Source organism: Canis lupus, chromosome 29 (assembly GCF_003254725.2).
Source record: "Canis lupus dingo isolate Sandy chromosome 29, ASM325472v2, whole genome shotgun sequence".
NCBI lineage: Eukaryota > Metazoa > Chordata > Mammalia > Carnivora > Canidae > Canis > Canis lupus.
In genome coordinates this window covers 37291921-37306796 of record NC_064271.1, presented here as the reverse complement: position 1 = coordinate 37306796, position 14876 = coordinate 37291921, and positions in this window count along the sequence as shown.

The following is a 14876-nucleotide window of genomic DNA, read 5'->3' as shown; positions in this document are numbered from 1 at the left end:
TAGGGCAGTGCCTATCATGCAAGTAGGCACTTAGTATTTGTTGAAATAACAAATGGATGAATAAAGGAATGTGTGAATGAATCTTAAAAATCTTTTCTGATTTGCATATTTGCTGGAACCTGTTCCTCTAAAGGTCTATTTAATAGTCTCTCCTAGGTATGTACTACAGTTTGTTTAATCAATCTCCTGTTGAAGGATGCCTAGATTATTTTGAATGTTTCTTCTTATATTGAATATCTTTCTATGTACATTTTTATACATTTGCAGAGCTGTAGGTTAAATACTTAGAACTAGATTTGTTGACCTAAAGGATATATACTTAAAATTTGGTAATTATTACCAAATTGCCCCCCAAAGGAGCAATACATGTCTATACTCTTTTAAAGATTAAAAAAAAAATCTTTAAAAATCTTATTTTGAATTAAAAAAAGAGACTTGTTAACAAACAGGCCTAGATGGATATTTCAAATTTATGATGAAAAATACACATAGTTGAAACCAAGAGGCAGCGTCAGGATTCATGAAGAGACACTAAAAGAATTTCCATTTCTACTAAGAACAAGACAAAGATGTTCACCAAAGACAGAGGGTTGGATGGAGCAGGATTTTGGAGAAGCTGAGAGGCATGAGATAAAGGGTTGGGTGATGGGGTCCATGGGGCATTGTACAGATGATGTGCAGACACACGCTGCACAAGGGGGCACATTTAAGACACTGCCATTCACATGATAGACAGCACAGATTTGTGTATTTGATATGACAATTTTCTGGAGATAGCAGAAGACCATCTTGTTCCAACAAAATCAGGATATTATGACAATTTTCTGACAGATAAAAGGAAACTGTCTTGAGGAAGAGTGCCTTGTTCTAATTTGTTCAGAGGTACAAATGGTCTAGGGTTGGCTCTGAAAGATAGCGTCAGAGGATGGCCCAGCTCAGCCCATCCACTACGTCAGGAACTGAGTGGAGCCAAGTTGCCAGTGGAACATTGATTCTTTGAGAATGAGCTCCGTATGTGGCCTGCACTGAGGAGCCACAAGTTCAGTTTTCTCACTACAGTGTGGGGAGGACCATCCATTGACACCTGTCTGTCAGTTGACAGCTAAAGATCATCTGAAAGACGTGAGACCCACCCAGGTTCTGGGATTTGTTGAAACCTATTGCTTTATCTGCCTAGAGCATACACAAGCCTCTTTAAACAGAAGGTGGTTTCTCTGATACCAGAGCGTTGGTTGGTGTGGGAAGGAAGGCTCCCAGCACCTGTTATCAAGTGGACATATGTGTATATATGAATGACAGCATTGTTGGATAAATTCAAGCAATTGTAAATGTGTGGTATCTCTATACACATTACTCTGAATGAGTGTGTGGAAATTAATCCAAATACAGAATTCTCTAGAGCAAATTCAAGCTTTTTAAAAGAAAAAAATGCTTAGGGGCACCTAGGTGGCTCAGTCGGTTAATCGTCTGCTTTTGGCTCAGGTCATGATCCTGGGGTCCTGGGATAGAGCCCTACATTAGGCTCCCTGCTCTGTGGGAGGATGGATTCTCCTCCTCTCTTTCTGCCCCTCCTCCCTGCTTATGCTCTTTTTCTTTCAAATAGATAGAATCTTTAAAAAAGAAAAAGACTGCTTAGTTGGAGAAACAGAATAAATATGTAATAACTAGAGGAAAAAAAGGAAAGTTGAGTCAGATTGGACTGAAGATTACCAAAGAACACATATACCCATTTTTTAGATCAAAATTTATTTTCTACATCCTCAAGTCCCCTGAACTTGTCTACTTTCTGTACAAACAAATGCCTGATTGATACTATACCAAGGTGAGGAGATTCTTCTCATAATTGTAGGGAAGGGGAGGTGTTTGGGGAACTCTGAACCTCCAAATACTTGGAGCTAATCCCATAGGAACAAACTTTCTCAACTTTTGGTTATTTCTAGAGCAGACAGCTTCCTTATTAATATATACTTTGCAGCATGTTTCTCTGCCTTAAAATGTTGTTAATGATACTACTATTGTCTATAAGAACATTTCAAGACCGTATCGTAGTTGTATCCTTTATTTGTTATTCTTATTTAGTGCTCTCATCTAACACTATAAAACACAATTATGTTGTTAAATAACACTTAGGAAAATATGCAAGAGGATTATAAAATGATTTAAAGGCATCATCTGAATTTAAGACTCAAGAGAATATGGATCAAGTACTGAAAAAGTTCTTAGATCTTTTTACTCATTCATTCAATAGCCATTTATTAAGTACCCCCTACGTGAAGGATATTGCAAGCTACTGTAAAAGGTTGAAAAGAAACAGGAAATATGCCCCCAAGTTGACTTGAAACGTACAGGGCAATAGGAAAGATGCAGCATACTTATGTGGAGCCAACAAGATGGTAACGAGTCAAATAACAAAGCGCCAATGCATTCTACAAGCCCAGTCTACAAGTGGTAAAGAAGAAACAAATGTGAACTGAAGTCTAGAGAAGATTTCTTGGAAAAAGTAAAATTTAAGCTGTACTTTAGACCAGGTTGGATTTCTCAATTCATTAAACAGTATGAACAATGACTTGTAGGCTGAAATAAACATGGGGTTTGTTTCTATAACAAGCAGCTCAAATGGAGCAGAGGGTTCATGCGTTGTGAAGTCTAGATAGCTGGGAGGGAGGACAGGGGGTGGGGAGCATTGGAGGTGCCAGATTAATGCCTTAAAATCTTGGCATAGACATTGATTTTAGCTTTGCAGACAATGAGAAATTTTTGTCAGTTGTTGTACTAGCCAATGTTCTCTGGAGAAGCAGAGCCAGTGTGTATATATGTATGCCTATCTTTATCCATAATATTATATATACATATATAAATATAAAATAATCTATCTATATCTAATGAGATTTATTATAAGGAATTGGCTCATGTGATTATGGAATCTGAGGAGTCCCATGACTTGCTATTTGAAAGCTGGCAAACCAGGAAAGCTGGTGGTGTAAGTCCCAGTCATGCAAGGGCAGAAGACTGATGTCCCAGTTCAAAATCAGAGAGAGAAAGCCTCTTCTCCTTTCCTCCACCTTGTTTGTTCTGTTCAGCAGACTGAGTGATGCCTACCCACAATCAGGAGGGCCATTTGCTTTGCTCAGTCTACTATTCAGATACTAATCTCTTACAAAAAAACGTCTTCACAGACACACTCGGAAATGATGTTTAACCAGATATATGGGCATCCTGTGGCCCAGTCACGTTAACATATAAAACTAACCATTACAGTTCTCGAATAAGGGAGTGACACAATTCAAAACAAAAAAAAAAAAATTAAAAAGCTCCCCTTTAGGAAAATTGACTCGTGGTAATGGGTTCAGTGGTCAGAGGGAAGACGGATGAGAAGCCATCAGACATACATAGGCTCTTGCAGGAATATAGATGAAGTTATAGAGGCCGGATAGGGACAATGGCAGAGGGGAGAAAAGTCAAAGGTTTATTTTATAGGAGGAATCTTCCAGTATTTGGTGATTGACCTAGAGGTGAATAGGTGAGTCAAATGTTTTTTGTCTGGATGTAGCCTAAGCAAAACTAAAAAATTTAAGGGAAAAATCTGGCCTCAAAAGGATGATTAGTGCTAATTTAGCATACAGACTCTCATGTATTCAAGTGCAAATCTAGGTAACTGGAGGCACAGATCTAGAACTTGACTGTGAGACCATGACTGAGTGTTACACCTTGGTGAAGGTGAGAGACAAAGGACCTTTGCTCTTCCTGATAACCAAAGATTATTATAAAGGCTGATCAGAGCATAGAGACATGTGTATGTACGTAATAGTCACATAGCATAGTTTCAATAAGCCTTAAAATCTATGGGGTTGGAGTTCATAATGGCACTGAAGAGAGGGGGTCGTAGAATAGAGCACTGAAGAAGTGGAGAAAGAGAAGATATTTAGAGTCAGAGAAAGCCAAGCACCTGAGACCAGCCCTGTGACAGGCAGTGTTGGCGGTAGGTGAGGGAACCTTTGGCAGGTGGTTGGGTGTAGAGCAACCCAGAGAAGCAGGGAAGGTGGGAAGACCAACAAATAGACCTCGGGTGGAAGAGGTGGCTACACACATTTTCTCAAGCTTGTTGTCCACTTGTATAATAAAAATAAATTGAGTAGCACCAAGTAGTGCCTGACATTAAATGTTTACAATTCTTAGCTATTATTATTATTGGTAGTAGTAGTAGTAGTAGATTATTTAAAAAAGTAATTGCTCTCTTTTTTTCTCCTTATATGGTATAGTTATACTTTATATTCTGACTCCCCTAAAGTGGGATTCTTGAGGGCTAGGAATCTTCTTTGTCCTTGATCCTCGGATATGAAAAAATTAATGTGCCTGGTTATATGAGGTCCTCAATGATATTTACAGAATAAATATAAGTCAGTGAGTGAAAGAATAAAATGAATGAATGGAAGAAGGGAAGAGGGAAAAGAATGTAGATTTACATATTTTAGGCCAGGATACTCTATCTTAGAAACTCTTTAGCCAGAGGATATGATCTAACTACAAATGTAACCTAAGGTGCTTTTATTCGGTAAACCTACTATATTTGAATCAGGAAAATTCTACATGCGTGCCTTGCCTCCAAGGACTCTACATTAGAAAATGAGGTAAATCTCCAGAATGATTTTTCTACATCACAGATTCAGTTATACTTTGGGTAGGATCATGTTTCCCAATCATAGTACCCATAACATCTATCTTAAAAAAAAAAAAAAAAAAAGAGCAAACTTGGATTGTGGCTTCCCTGGCATCGTGTTATTATATAGCATCTTTTACAATGAGAGATTGTACAAAAAACATTAAGTTTATTTATTTATTTATTTTAAAACATTAGGTTTAAACCTTAAGTATACTCTCCTTTCTTAAACACTGAAATGAATGCAATTAGTTCCTTTGTTAGACATGAGTGCTCACCAGGATTCCTGGATCTCCTTCTGGGAACAGACTCCCTTGGAATTAGGTGTGGCCATGTGACTTGTTTGGATCAATGTAATTGAGTGGAAGTGATGAAGCTCACTTCTGGGTCAAAGTATGTTCCAGATTGGTGGGCATGGTCCTCATGCTCTCATTCCTTCCCTCGTAGATTCCAGAGCATTGGATTGAAAAGATGGTGCTGTAAGATGATGGAGCCTTGGTCATTCTGTGTCCCTGAACATTTATTATTTTTTTAAAGACTTTATTTATTTATTTATTTTATCATGAGAGACACTGAAAGAGGGAGGCAGAGACACAGAGGAAGAAGCAGGCTCCCTGCAGGGAGCCGGATGCGGGACTCGATCCCAGGACCTCAGGGGTCACGACCTGAGCCAAAGGCAGATGCTCAACCACTGAGCCACCCGGGGGCCCCTTGAACATTTATGATGAGGGTTCACCCTGCTGACCCCTATTGGACACAATGTGAATGAAAAATAAATGTTTTAAACCACTGAGATTTGTGTGGTTGGTTGTGACCACAATATAATCTAGCATATCCTGACAAAGTCCTTCTATCAAAAAAGAAAAAAAAAAAAAAAGGTATTTCTCCCCATAATTCTGTGATTGTTAGAGAGAAGATACTGTATGGCTATATTACTGTCTTTATATAAAGTTAAAATCCACTAAAAACTAAAAGGTTTACGGATCTTTGTCTTCACAGCCAAAGAATTAAAGCTGCATTTCATAATTTGTTTTCGTTTTCCTACTCCATCGACACCAACAGTGTCTCTATATTTTTAGTTTGCCTAAGGGAAATTATTGATAGTTCCACTTTTACTATTTTATGTCTTCTTGAGAAAGGTGATTGGTTTTTATTTTGTATTTATTTGCTCTGGGTTCAACATTAAGAAAAGGATATAAAGATCTACGGTATGAAACGAAAAGGTTTGCTTTATGCCAACACAGAAGCGAAAAGCCAATTTAAAATTTTTGTTTCTGAAGGTTGAAGTCCAGGAAAAAGTGATAGGAAGACCAACCTGTTTACCAGTTGCCATATTATTCGTTACTTCCCTAAAATCTTCTTTTAAATGTTCATCTTATGTGCAAATGCATAATGCTTTTTTTTTTTTCCACTCTGTCTCACACACATCCTGGAATCCCCTGTGAGCTATCAGCCTGAGAGAACAGCCCTTTAAGATTTTGCTGTCTCTATTCATTGCATATACTGTAGCTTTGTACGTGTTTATTTTGCTAGTTATATGTGTTCAGGCAGGAATTCAAATATGTGATTCTCATTCTTGCTTTCCAAGAGAATTCTCCTGAGGGGAGAAAAACAATGTACATGTTTCTCTTCTTATTTGACAAAACCAAAAACAATCCTGGATTTAGACCTTACAAGGAAATATGTTCCACACAAAGTCAGAGCACAGGCCTATCTTTGTTTCTCTTCTGGCTTTTGAATCCGGCCCACTTTTATTAAGAGAAAATAGAGACAGCATAGCATTAGCTCTACAACCAGGAGGTCTTTCCTGCTCCATTATGAGCAGGAGGGACAGAGCATTTACGGAGAAGTACAGTTTTTTCAGCGGAGGGACGATGGGGCCATGGTCATGCTGTGTGTCTGAGAACCACTGATACAATCTTTTCACGTTGGGGCTCAGTGAAGAAAAGTATGTGTGTCACTGAGGGCAGGAAATGCTTAAAATGTTTAAATGGAAAAAAATAAACAGTTTAAAACCCAGTGTAGGGGAAAATGGTGTGACTCATGGAAAAACATCCAACTCCAAGTCAGAGCTCTCATAACATAAGGTTTCCCTGGGCCCAGAAGTGCATGAAGTTCATAAAATGTCCCCACCAACCAATTATGATTACTCTCTGCCTTTAATTACTTTTCAACTGATGTGGAACTCAAGATATTATTAACTTCTACTTTGCTGGGGTAGACCATCGAGCAATCCAGTAGAGGGCCGAAAAGGAACAACAACAACAAAAAAAATCAGAATGATGAATAGAGAATGCTGCTTGAAAAAAAAAAAAACTACAAAAAATTTTTTGATATGGTCTTTGTTGGACATTTCCTCCCCTTATCTGCTTGTATTTTCACTTTCGAGTCGATAACGCCCAGACGGAGTTGAAACACGGTGATGGCTCTGCCATTTTCTTCGGAGTTCATTGTGACTTTTTTTTTTTTTTATCATCAGCAGAAATAGAGGGAGAAGGAATTAAACGGGAGCCGCAGAACTTGTGAGTGTGATAACAATACAAATGGATTTTCTCTAACAGAGAAAAACAGCTGTCTCCATTATTTGAATGCTTCACCTTTCTCCATTCCATTAATTGGGTCTTTGATCACAAGCTGAGGTGGAGAGGCCCTGATAAGGAATAGGTTATTAGTAAAGTAGCCTAAAGGAATGAATCGGCCCTGGCACTTGCTGCAGAAGATGAGATAAACTCATAATGCCTGTGTATGTGAGTGGTGGAGACTGATAGGGCCCTCCAACCGCCCTGAGCTGCTTGCAAAGGGAGAAGACTAATACTCCAGTGCTATGATAGCTAAGGCAGGATATAAATTGAGCTCCCGGGAATGGCATAGGATACAAATTCCATAAAGAGTTTTCTGTAAATGGCTTACACTTTTATATCAAACTGTGACAGAGTAGTCGCTAAAAAAAAAAAAATAAAAAAATAAAATAAAATAAAAATAAATAATAATAATAAAATGAAATAAAAAAATAAAACAGTTTCTTGATCTCACTATAGGTCGAACACAACTGGAGGCTTTCGTCTGAGAGGGAGGAAAAATGACTGTTAAATTTGTTCACCAAGACATTAATAAGAGCACCCTTTGAAGTGCGGTAAAGCTAAATTGGAGGAATTAAATTTGATTGAATCTAAGCCTGTTTATTTTTCATTTCTGCAGAGCGGGTGTTGAGTGATTTGTAATACTTCATTGGAAATCTTCAGAAACTTGCTATCATGTAATCCATTTTTTTGCTGAAGAATACGACCGCAGGGGACAAGGCCATATTGGTTTGTTGTTAATGTACTGGAAAGAGGTACTATGGAGAAAACAGTTAATATTAAATTACGAACACAAGGTTATCTTTCTGGCACACATGCTCCACTGCCCTAGGCAGGGGTAATCTGTTAATAGCATTCAGCCAAAATGACACCATTAAGGAACTGAAGCTACACATCTTTTGCAAGCTGAATGATGTATAAAGCTGGTTTTCTATCATCCTAGATGCAATAAATTATCCATGCTGCTAAAAATTGATACAAGACAGAAGTTTGATAGAACCAGCACCCAGACATAAATGGAAGGCCAGGCTGGCAGGAAACGACACGACGATGGGAACGCTGCCACCAGGGTCTTTATATTTGGGTCCTTCTCTCTCCCCCAGCTCTGATTTCTCAGGCATCGGGGCCGTGGTGGCGAATGCGTTACTGTGGCATTTTCGTGGTGGAGAGTGAGGAGTGACTGAGCACGGGAGAAAATGAGTAACACATACAATTATGCAGATGAGAGCCTCGGAAAGGTTTGGATGTCAGGTCTCTGAATGAATCATTGCATTTTGGCTTCGGTGTCAGATCGTCAGGGCCTGAACACCAGGCGAAGGACGTTACAAATGGCTTGCGTGGAGTCATCCCATTGGTGTGTGGCACATTAGGAAACCACAACCTCCTCATACTCAGCACCCTTCATATTACTGGTGCCATCAACATGCAGAGTGAATAGCTGGGGAAATAGTGCAGGATTGTTTCCCCTGATAGTTTTTTTGCATTTTCAATTAATACAAATGCTTAATAGACTTAAGAGGCACAGAGCATCTATTTGTTAGAGCCAAGTCCTCACTGCTGTCAGGAGAAGGCTTGCTAAATGGCAACGGGCAGTCCTGGTGAGACAAAGTAATATGTTCAATCAGCACACACTAAATTGGTACCATGTTCTCCAACGTTCTGCTGGGCACTGGGGTTGTAGAACTAATGGGATGCCGTCGTTTCGATCCTCGCAATCTGGTGGTAAACCCGGTACAAGGGCAGCAAAGTGTCATGATGGAGTTTATGCTTAGGACCATCAGAGCTTGGAGGACGCACATCCTACACCCTATGTTGGCCAGGTCACTCGGGGCTGGTTGCACAGAGGAAGTGACTGGCACAAACATATCCAAGAAGCCCAACCACGGTCCTCAACATATTTCACGCGATGTCAAGGGTGGAGCTCGCAATGTACACGTAGGTGGATTAGAGCACAGAATTCAGGGCACAGACCAAGTGAGAACGGCATGTGGGGTGTTTACAGATGCCCAGAAGTGAGACGATTCGTGTTGGACTGGGTTAACCAGATGGAGGGATTTCCGGGGGAAGGGGGTCCCAGGCATCATCTCCGGCCTCTGTCTTTTGACTCCCAATTATTCGCCAATTCCAGTGTATCCTATTGAATTCAGTGTATCCTATTGAATGTATTTCAATACTTGCCATTTGATCTTCTTCGGTCCGTCTTTATCAACATAACTTCAGAAAACCCAGAATTCTCAACTGGTACCACCACCCCAGCCTCTTCGCTGCTATCTCCGCCTCAGCCCTGTCCCTCTCCAATCCTCCCTCCGGAAGGAGACTGGAGTGATCTTTCCAAACAAAAATTGACCTGTCACCGCAGTTTAAATCCTCTGCTGTGGTCTAGCTATGGCAAAAACCAACCCCCTCGGTCTGGTGTCCAAGTCTCAGCATGTTTTGGCCACTCTGATCACATTCCCTGCCTCTGGGCTCCAAATACAGGAACTACCCTCAGTGTCTCAGTTTGCCAACCCCTACGCACTTCGGAACCATCAAGTTCTGGTTGCCTTTACTTACCTTTTCTCCAAAACCCATCATCTCATCCCTCTCCTTTTCCCAGCTAACCTGAATCTATCACTGGGATGCCCAAACTTCCCCTGATAACCACGTAATGGGGTGAAGCGCCCTTGTCTCTGACCTTGTAGCACCTGTATTTCCCCTGTCTTATATTTTTTCATTCCCTTGGGGAGTGTACGTTCTGTGAGGGTCGGGTCTGTGGTTCTCTCCTCCACTTCATACCTTCAGTTCCCAGCACAGTGCCTGGAACGCTGAGCAGATGTTTGCTGAACACTGAATAAATGAGGGTGACAGCAAACAAATAATGACCTGGAGGAATGGCTGGGGATTGTCACAGGCAGATACTGGGACGGTGGCGGATGCCTTCAGATCCTTCGGATCCTGGGAGACATTTCTCATGGGCTGAGCTCAGGAGAACTGAGTGGCAGACTTAGTTGGAGGCTGAATAAAGAAGGAAGAGCAGTGTGGTGTTTTTAAACCACAGCGTGTTGACAGGAAATAGGGCTTTATTGGAAAAGAAGGAAGAAAAGATTGGGCTGTAAACCTCAGGTGGCTAGGTTATTTTCTTTTGTGCTAAATTGTTCAAACTGAATGTGGATGCTCCATGCATTTGCCATGGAGTTACTTACCTTTGCACTTTATTTTGTACTGTGTGGACATTTTGATGTCGTAAGTAGTAGTCTTGAGGTAGATGCGATGCGGAGAAGCAGGGAAGTTATTTTTAATGTCTTACACCAAGACTATGTAGAGATGCCACAGGGAAGCAACTGCAAATTAGCAAGTAAATGGACAGTTCATTAAAAACCAGGTTAACAATGTACTGATTGAACAGCATTTACTTCTTATCTTGTTCGCAAAACCGGCCACCAAGGGAATGAAGGGTAGGCCGGCTGCAAAGTGTCCACAGCCTGGAAGGAAAGAGTGAAAAGGCAGGTGAACGGGGGGTTACAACAAAATGTCACATCACGACGGAGTGCTCGGTAGGCCAGACACTGGGCCGGAGGGGAGAGAAAATTTGGTAAAGGAGTTGACATTGAAGCTGCATTTCAAAGACCTGGGAGTAATAAGGAAAGAAAAATAGGAAGAGAAAGGAGGCAAAAGACGTAGCAAAGACATGAAGTAAAGGAAGGATTATTTAAAAGTTTCACGGGCAACGACTTGATCATAGCCAGGATTTTTCAAAACAGCCCTGTTCTCAAATATTTTGTCTCTTTGTCTCCATTAGAACACTGGGATAGGTCCAAGCCATCAAGGTCCTGATTTCCCAGACTACGACCTCGGGTGATTTGCTTAACTTTACGTATGTTCCAGCTTCGTCATCTGTGAAATCAAGATGATCGTAACACCTGTCTTACAGGATTTGAGGACAGAGCACATGAAATGATGCTTTTGAAAGTATCTGTATATATTAATGATTGACAATATTTGGCCATGTAATATTAATACTGCTCAACTATTAGTATGAGCCAAACTTAAAGACACAAAACTGCATAAAACACAGTTGCTGCCATCAAGGATTTCACAATCCGCTGGAAAGCAGGCATATAACCAGAGAGTATGAAAAGAGTATGGATTGTTCCATGATAAAGTGATGCTAGACTTTTTGAAAAAGCAGCCATCTCGTACATTTTGCAGAACAATTGAGATGGATATTTTAATCTGTTTGACATCTACTGAAAGGACTCCTAACTATTTTTGCACTCAGTCTGCGTAAATTTGGCATTTGGGTGTTCACATAAGTCGGAGGAACCTAGTATAAAATGATAGAGCTGAGCATTCGATTTAGCTGAGAACAAGCCCTCTGAGAAGTGAGAAGGAGCCCCTCATATCCACTCAGTTCTACACCTTTATGTGACAGATGAGGAAACTGTGAGCCCCCAGCCCAAGGCTTAAGTCCTCAGACTGGAGTCACACAGTGTATTTGTGGCCACGTGAAGGGTAGGACCCACGTTTCCCAGGCTCAGTTCAGCACCCATAATGGCATGGATAGCTCTTTGATTTTGTCTTCTCATTATTGTATTTTGTTTCAAAACCTATGCAAACCTGTTTTCCTGAGAAAAGTTAAACATAGCTTACCAATTGTATGTGCTTTATCTGATAGTCTGCTGTACTTCCCTTCTGGGCTTAGACCAGCCCCAGTGCATCCTCTGGAGCCTAGAAGACATCTCCTATGCTCTGCATAGCCAGCCCTGAGGACACCAGTACAAAATGACTTCTTCTTTTTCTTTTCTTTCTTTAGATTTTATTTATTTATTTATTTATTTATTTATTTATTTATTTATTTACTTATTAGAGAGAGAGAGGAGGGGTGGGAGGGTCAGAGGGAGAGAGAGTCTTAAGCAGACTCCACTCTCAGTGCAGATCCCAACCTGGGGTTCCCACAACCCCGAGATCACGACCTGAACAGAAACCAAGAGTCTGGCACTTGGCCAACTGTGCCACCCAGGTACCCCTCCCCCTACCTTCTTCCTTTTTTAATGTCATTGCACAGAGTTTTCTAAACCTCTACCTTTTGTACCACATTGTAGTGTGTATCGTTTCATGTTTCGTGTATCTCTCTCGGGTTGTTTCGCATACAAATGTTTTATTTAAATTCAATTAGCCAACATATAGTACATCATTAGTTTCAGAGGTGAGTTCAGGAATCCATCAACTGCGTACAACACCCAGTGCTCATCCCATCACGTGCCCTCCTTAGTGCCCGTCACCCACTTACCCCATTCCCCCACTCACCACCCCTCCAGCAACCCTCAGTTTATTCCCTATAGTTAAGGTTCTTTCATGGCTTGTCTCCTGATTTCTTCCCACTCCGTTTTCCCTCCCTTCCCCTATGATCCTCTGTGCTATTTCTCATAGTCCACATATGAGTGAAACCACATGATAATTGTCTGTCTCTGATTGATTTATTTTGCGCAGCATAGTACCCTCTAGCTCCATCCACGTTGATGTAAATGGTAATATTTCATTCTTTCTGATGGCTGAGTAATATTCCATTGTATATATAACCACATCTTCTTTAATAGAAATCACTGATCACAAGGCATTTCCAAATTGCCTACCACTACGCTACTTGGTATATGGGGATACTCAAACACTTTTGAATGCAACTGACTGAAATTTAAGTACTCTTCCTCCAAGCTCCATGTCGTCTGGGAGGAAAGTACATCCGTTGTATTGTCTGCGCTTTTTGGGGGATAGATTCGAAGGTCTTGCTTTGCTGGTTTTTAAATAAACTGTCTATTTAAAGTCTATACTCCATACGCTCTACTTTTTTCTCATGTCTGCACAAGCCATTTGTTGTGTCCAGAACAGTCTTCCTCTTAACTCACCTGGATAACATTTCTTCGTCTGTAAAGTCTCTACTAAGAACATTACTTCCAGGTGCCTCTGCTACAAACTCTGAGCATCATCTATACTTTCTTCAGGGCACCAGAGTCATGGAACTAGACTCCTATGCTCAGGGATCTAGTAGAAACTAGTCTGTAAGCTTCTCAAAGGCAGATGCAGCATCTTATTCACTGTTCTGTCCCTTGTATCCTATAAGAAGTTGGACACATTCTGTATGTTCAGTAAATGTTTGATAAGAGTGTGAATCAAGTTGTTAATTTATGGCATATGGATAGAGACTGTAGAAGAGTGTGACCAGCCTACATACAACTTTGCTGTAGGAAATTGAAAGTCCTCTCACCATATTTCTGCTTCTTAGAATGTCACATTATAAGACAGATGGCTGTAAAATTGTGGTTTGTTAAAAGGTAGCTTGGAATAGCAATCAAATAGCAGTAGATTTGATTGCTTTATTAGGAGGCAGTAAATACTGTTGCTCTTTCAAGCACTAGAGTATGTATTAAAATAAAAATCATTGGAATGGTAAAGTTCTTGGGGTCGAAATCAATATTCAAATAAAGATTGGCTTGGCAAAAATGTGATTCGCATAACTGTGGATGCCGTATAGATGTGTGCACCTTGCGTACTTTTCCAAGATTTATGAAAGGCAGATCATAAGTTGAAGGCAGGTCGTGGTGAGGAGGTAGTGTCCAGAGCAAGTTATATACCTACTATAGTCATCATTCTATGCATCCTTAGCAGCTCCTGCCAACCCCACCTGGGATCTAGCTTTATTGATTTTATCAAGCAATAAAGTCACAATTGTATATGGTAAACAGGATGCTTATATATCCATTTGCCATGTTTAATTTTAAACATTACCTTCTTCAAAGTTTGTCCTAGGATAAATTGATGAGTAGAGAAAGACTTCTGGAAATCCCCAACTTATTTTTTCTTCATTTCTCCTACCCAACGGTATTCTCAATTTCCTAATCTACTTCACTTGCCCCACTGTCAAAACTGTCTACAGCCCTTCATATTCTTAATTAAAATCAAAACTCAGAAGAGTTTTACAGAATCATTCATAACAAAATACAAAATATGAAATCAATATTTTGTTATTCTCAAGAACACTTATCTTATAATCAAGCACAAGAAACCTTCTGGCAATTTGTAATGATTCTCTGACCATGGCTTTCTAAGAATCAAGGAATGGATATATTGATATTTTGAGGGTAGGAATAATTTTTTCAATCCCCTTTATATTATACCTCAATGAACTCAACTAATGATGTTAAATGTGTGTAACAACTTTTGACATTTTTTCTAAGCCAACATTTTCTTCTGGGAATTTTTAGAATCTCATAATAGTCATCTTATTTAATAGTTGGACCACTAATGACTAGTTAAGGTAGGTTAAGATATGGACTCTGAAGATGGACTTGCTGCATTTGATTTCCAGCTCTCCCACCATGCTAATTTGGCTTATAACTCTAAGTCATATAGCTTCTTGGAAGAACTTATAATAATACTTATCTCTCTATAAATGTCAATTAGGTCAAGTGGTTGATAGTGCTGTTCAAGTTTTCTATGTTTTTTTTTATTTTTTTAGTTTTTGTTTAGTTGTTTCAGTGTCTAGGGAAGAGTGTTAAAATCTCCTACTATGATCTTGGTATTATCCACTGTCCCCCCCTTTAATTCTGTCAATTTATGCTTTATGTATTTTGAGGCACCATTTTTAATTGTATACACATTGATTT